The sequence below is a fragment of the Larus michahellis genome, chromosome 1 (genome assembly GCF_964199755.1).
Source record: "Larus michahellis chromosome 1, bLarMic1.1, whole genome shotgun sequence".
In the NCBI taxonomy this organism is placed as follows: domain Eukaryota; kingdom Metazoa; phylum Chordata; class Aves; order Charadriiformes; family Laridae; genus Larus; species Larus michahellis.
This window is the reverse complement of record NC_133896.1, coordinates 18812670-18819087: the sequence shown is the minus strand read 5'-3', so window position 1 is coordinate 18819087 and position 6418 is coordinate 18812670. Positions and strand designations below refer to the sequence as shown.

The window sequence follows — 6418 nt, the reverse complement described above, 5'->3', positions numbered from 1 at the left end:
GAAGACGTCCCTCCTTATTGCAAGGGAGGTTGGACTAGTCCCTTCCAACACAAACCATTCTATCATTCTATGAATATAGAAACACAAGCATTTATGGATATTTTCTGAAGTTGTAATATTTAGTGGTTCAAATTTACACACACCGAAGACAATGTCTTTGGGTTTAATAATCCTGAATTATCTTTCTTCTAACAATTTATCTAATTCCTTTCCGAACCCATGTAATCTTTCTGTAATCAAGCATCATGTGGTAAAGAATTCCATTACTTAATCGTCATCCTGTGAAGATGTGTCTCCTCTTGCTTATTTTGAAACTGCCACTTAGCTTAATTTGTTCGCTTTCTGAAGTAGGAACTTCATACTCTGTTCACCTATTGAGTGCTATTCATGATTGTATAGACTTCTATCACACCTGTTTTTCATGCTAAAGAGTTCTAGTCTATCTAGCTTTTCCTTTAGTGGAGGCTATCTCTGGAATTAATTTTACCACGTCAATGGAATGCTAATACCCAGATGGTAGCTTCCAGAAGTGTAATTTCCAGGCACTTCCAGTTCTTCTTGTGAATCATGTTCTTTCTTCCCTCTCCCTATGCAATGACATTTCTATGTTCTTGTCCTGGCCTACTGCTTCTGCCTATTATGCAGCCTCTCACACTCTAAAATTCCAAGCTTTAAGGACCATGTAAACTGATTATTCTGGCTAACAGTCTGCCATCAACAGGATTATACAGATTAAGATTCCCGGTGGCAGTCTCAGGACTAAAAAAAGCCTTATATTTGCGTATCAAACAGAGGTTTTAAGAATCATTAAACAGTCTCATATTTTGCTTCTGTTTAAAGAAGGCAGTCATTGTAAGGAGCAAGCACAAAGAAACAGTACGGTGCTCAGAGTACACAATTCTGCATCCTTTCAGACGTATTTTCTCTGTGTAGAAATGAAACCAGTCTCTTCCTCTATTTTTTAACACAGATCACTTCAATACAAATCCCATTGATTAATCTGTCAAGGCTTGAGTTATAAAGTTGCCTCTATACTAGCTTGCCTGGAAACTGGCCCTCCGCTTCATCCTGAAAGAATACTCACCTCTCACTGTCTCCGTCTTCTTTTAAAACTGTGTGGGTCTGTCAAACAGGAGGGGAAAAAAAAGAAGGCTAAGTCCCTGCTGGGGAGTCCATCTGTCAGGTGGTGATGCTAAATTAACTTTCTATATAAAAGTAGAGCTTTCCTACCGGTAAAGAGTAGTTGCTCTGAATTTTCAGACAAAATACCAAATTTATTAACCTTTCTATGTAATGTTGGAACTAGTAGCTTTTTGATATTGTTATCTTTTGTTTTATTGCAGATTTTCTTTTATTTTATTGTTTTTAAGGTGCTTGTGTCATTTTCAAAATCTGTGGGCAGACTTACGATGCTTCAGAAGTCAGGCACCCAGTTCTGGGAAAGCAATTCATAGCGTGCTAAACTAGGCATCAGTGCTCTAGATCAATCAATGCTCTGTATGCAGGACAGTAGAGCTCTGACATGCAGCTCCTCTGAATTGGAAAAGAGCATCTGACACTCTCTTTCCAGCAGAGCTTAGGCCTCTCCCTAGAGCAGAGGCTTCATTCCTCTAGGACCAAGATTCGGTCCGTCAGAGTCCTGGCACTGCTTCCAGCCCTGAAGTACCCAGCACCTCCCTGGGAATGAGTTTCTGGCAGTTCTTACTCTTGCTCTTGTAGTTATTTGGCCTTTAATTCAGTGATATTTCCAATTTAAAATAGGTGAAAGGCCCTGGGAGTTGATATTGACAAATAACTGCCTCATGTATTGAACATTTCTTAAGGAAGTGAGGTTTGCTTTTCCTGAATTTGTTTCCTGAACTTAGTTTTCTAAATTTCACCTGCAGTACGACTGTTTGAACAAAGGTTTTGCTGCACATCTGCCCAGCAGTTCTGAGAAATGTAGATGAACAGAAGGCAATCTCTACCTGTGACTTTAGGCATCCACATGACTAAAAAAATTACTTTCAGTGTTTCACTTGTGTTTAATATGGATATCTATTTTGAAGCTTTTCCTCTCCCCACTTTTATGACAAGTTGGTCTTTTTATTATCTGAATTGTTATGCTATAGACGTATTAATCTTTTTGCTAAGTCTGAAGAAAAACAGAAAAAATACATCTGAGTTGTATTTATTCCCATCAACATAGCTTCTTTCTTTTTCTAGAGGGAAAAATTGAACTTCCAGAGATCTTGCTAGACATAAAACTGCTGAAGCAAGGTCAGGCATTTCAATATGGAGATAAAATGTTAATAAACAGGGGCCATTGTCCCACACTTGAAAATTTATGCACTACATCAATATGGGATCATTCTCCTCTTGGTTAAATTCATCTAGTAATTTCTCACTATATCCATTGCCTAAGGATATATTTCTTTACAGTTAAATATCGCTAGCTGTGCATTTTGATAGAAGAAATGCAGACTACAATTTATAACCTACACCATAATAAGTGAATAGAAAGTTGCCCCTTGGAAGAAATGCTACAGAGTATATAAAAATATGACATTCTGTTCCAGTTACTTGTGCTGAATAGTATTGTAAGAAACACCAATTGGAATCCTAATGCCATTTCTGAGCTTCTTCATTCTTGCTGCTCTAAGAATATAAAAACAATGATGTATCAACAGTCAAGGCAATGCAAGATAAATACAGTGCTGCAAAACCCTTGAGATTATCAAAGTAAATTTTGAGAGCACACACTTCTCTATATTTTGCACATTTCTAGATACACTGTTGTAATAAATACCTTTCCCATGGCACCAGTAATTAAAGGAACACACAAGTAAAATGACCATTGCTCCCCAAATTTTTACTATTTAAATAGAAATCTCTCCAGGGCCATTGGAGCTTTGAATCTCTGACAACTCCGTCTCCAAGAACTCTATATGGTATAAGAATGAAAGACAGAAAAAAACTGCTTTTCTTGCAAATGTTTAAGTAAAATTTATATTTCTAGAAAATAAAGTTTCACTAAAAGTATAATTTAAATACTTTTTGATGGGTATTGTGATTCGTACAAGAAGTAAAATAATTCTGGAATGTCTAGGAAAAAAATGAAGAAATCATACAGCAACAATTGATTTTGGGGAAGCTGTAGTGGGCAAACAACTTGGCAAGGCATGCTCAGAAAGAACTACAAATAGCAAAAAGGAGCTATAATGATCCTTGTCTGCATGTAGAGGAAGCAGCAAGTAGGAAGATGTTTTCACCTCTTCCCACAGGAATAGAAACACACCTGTAGGAGAATACTACAATGGAACAAAATGTTGGAAAATTATAGAATGTCAAAAACCTTCAGAGACACAAAAAATATTTAATGTGAACTGAGAGCTGTTAAGATATCAATGTATTTATCTCAACAGAAAGAAGACTGAGGTGTTATTTGATCATAGTTTCCAACTACCTTCACAGGGAGAAAGTACAGGATATTAAAGAACTGTTCAATCTAGCAACAAACAACACAGTAGGAACAAAAGATGTAAGAATTCAGACAGACAAAATGAAATTACTTATCAGACATATTTTTTTTTTGCATGCAGGGTGACTATGCACTAAAGCAACGCATGAAGGAGAGGGTAGATTCCCCATATCTCCATGTCAACAAAGCCAGACTGAACACTTCTAAGGAAAATCCCAGTCAGTGGGTCAAAGTTGTGGCCTTGAAATCAAAATTACCCTACATGATCTGTCCTAATAATTTGTGTCCTTAAAAACAATCCTTCTCTCTCATTTGCAGTTCTGCCTCACCTTATATAATACTATTTTATTGCTTTACTTTTAATTCATTTATTTTAAATACTGCTGCTGTTCAAACCACTGTATGTACAGTGATAGATACACAAACAGGGGTGGAAAATATTTTCATAATTTGGGTAAGTAGATAAACGGATAAATGCATGCACTTAAAAACTGAGATAGCCTAAGAAAGTTTAACAAAAAACATGTAAGGACATAATTGACAGGCTCTGTTAGATTACATAGATTTATAATGGTTAACACTAAAAAAAAAGTCCTTCTGATCATTTGATCCCACTGGTTTCTGTAGGTGGTACTCAACTCCAGGTGATGACATCTTGTAGCTGTTGCAGTTGACCTTCTACCAGGTCAATATGTATTTGTAACCTCATCTATTTGCATGAGGGGAGCCTGTTGACAAAGCCTTTTTACTCCTACTACAGGAGGCATTGTGCTTGGACACTCTTCAACCACCCCGACATCTGCTGGAAAAATAGCATGGCAAGCCGTGCTATTATCCATGAGACTCTTGGAATGCATTGAGGATAACTTCTTAAGCCAGGTAATAGACAGGCCTACCAGGGGAAATGCAGTACTGGACCTGTTGGTCACCAATGCAAGTGAGATAATCGGTGATGTCAACTTTGGAGGCAGCCTGGGCTGCAGCAATCATACACTGGTGGAGTTCACAGTCCTGGAGGGATATGGGTCAGGGGAAGAGTAAAGTAAGGACCGTGAATTTTAGGAAAGCAGACTTCCAGCTCTTCAAGGGGTTAGTCAATAGGACCCCCTGGGAAACTGCCTCCAAGGACAAGGGGACAGAATGGAGCTGGCAGGTCTTTAAGGCACTTTCCATAAATTGCAAGAGATCTCAATCTCCAGGTGTAAGAAATCAGGAAAGAAAGGCAAGAAGCTGGCATGGCTGAGTTGTGACCTGCTGGTCGAACTAAAGGGCAAGAAGGAAATGCACAGGAAGTGGAAACAAGGACCTTCCAACCCAAAGTATTCCACGATTCAATGAAGGGGCAGATGTTTCATTGCCTCAGTCTTACTACACTCCAAAAATATGAATACATAAGGTTGAATGCAAAGTCAACACACATTCCTTCCAAAAATATGCCTTCACCCTTTCTTTTCTTGGGAAGGGATCACAGGTTCATAGGGAAAGAGATATTTGTACTACTTTCCAGTTGATATTCCCTGATAGTTAATGGGGAGACCAGAAATATGTGGTGCACTGGAAGGAGTGTCTGTCTCTACCTGTAGAATGAGCCATTATTTGTCCTTTTCCTACCATATTTAAGTCATAGGTGGGGCTTATTTGTTTTAAAACATCCTGTGAAAATTTAAATTTTGATTGGGAGATACAGTTGCTGGAGACAGAGTGAGACTTATTATCAGGGTGGTGTGGCTGAGTGGTCTAAGGTGCTGGATTAAGGTTCCAGTCTCTTTGAGGGGCGTGGGTTCAAATCCCACCACTGCCAGGAATGTTTTCTAGGATGGAGTAGTACTAAGTGAAATTATATGATTGGTAGAGGAGTGGATGGAGAGCAGCCCTGCAGAAAATGATCTGGGGGTGCTGGTCAACAGTGGGCTCAATGTGAGTCAGCAGTGTGCCCCTGGCAGCCACTGAAGACAAGCTGCTTCCTGGGGTGCGTCAAACACAGCATAACCAGCTGCGCAAAAGAAGTGATTATCCTGCTGTAGCATTGGAGTACAATGTGCAGTTCTGAGCACCTCAGTGTAGGGAGGGTGCGAAGGTCCTTGAGTACTTCCAGAGGAGGGCAACAAAGCTGGTGAAAGGGCTGGAAGGAATGTCCTATGGTAAGCAGCTAAGAACTTTTGGTTTTACCAGTTTGGAGCAAAGGAGGCTGAGGGGCGGCCTTGTTGCTCCTCAACAGCTTCCTGAGGAGGGGAAATGGAGAGGGAGGTGCTGATCTCTTCTCCCTGGTATCCAGTGATAGGTCACGTGACAATGCTTCATGGTTCAAAGCTGCACTAAGGGAGGTTTAGACTGGACATTAGGAAGCATTTCTTTACCAAGAGGGTGGTCAAACACTGGAACAGGCTCCCTAGAGCAGTGGTTGGTGTCCCAAGCTTGTCAGTGTTTTAGAGGCATTTAGTCAATGCCCTTAATAACACGCTTTAACTTTTGGTCAGCCCTGAATTCGTCAGGCAGTTGGACTAGATGATCATTGTTAGGCCCTTCCAACTGAAATATTCCATTCCATTCCATTCCATTCCATTCCATTCTATTCTATTCTATTCTATTCTATTCTATTCTATTCTATTCTATGGACTTCATGACTCCATGCTCAGCTCACTGAGGCAATCTGCAGGAACAGACATGAAAAGCCCCATGAAATACTGTTATCTGAGCTGATTTCTCACAACTTGGTCTCCAAGGACAACCTGTGCAACCAGCTTCCCCAGTTTGTCACTAGTTCTGAGTTGTCATCATATATGAATTTCACAGCAAGCCCATCACCTCAGGGTTACTTTCAACTTCCAAATACAGGTGTCACAAGTAACTTTCTTCCCATACCTATATGCCAAGTCAATCAGTCTAAGAAATCAGACCTTGCAGAACCGCTCTATATCTCAAACCCCGAGCTTTCTGTCTTTGGAGGAATCTCTTGAA

General features: G+C 39.7%; 1 non-coding gene across 1 annotated transcript; it reads left to right on the top strand.

The window, feature by feature from the left end:
* The first annotated feature begins 5178 nt into the window (after window positions 1-5178).
* Window positions 5179-5261, top strand: TRNAL-AAG (transfer RNA leucine (anticodon AAG)). Its single transcript has one exon. It is a non-coding gene; the product is annotated as a tRNA-Leu (tRNA).
* Window positions 5262-6418: the final 1157 nt, after the last annotated feature.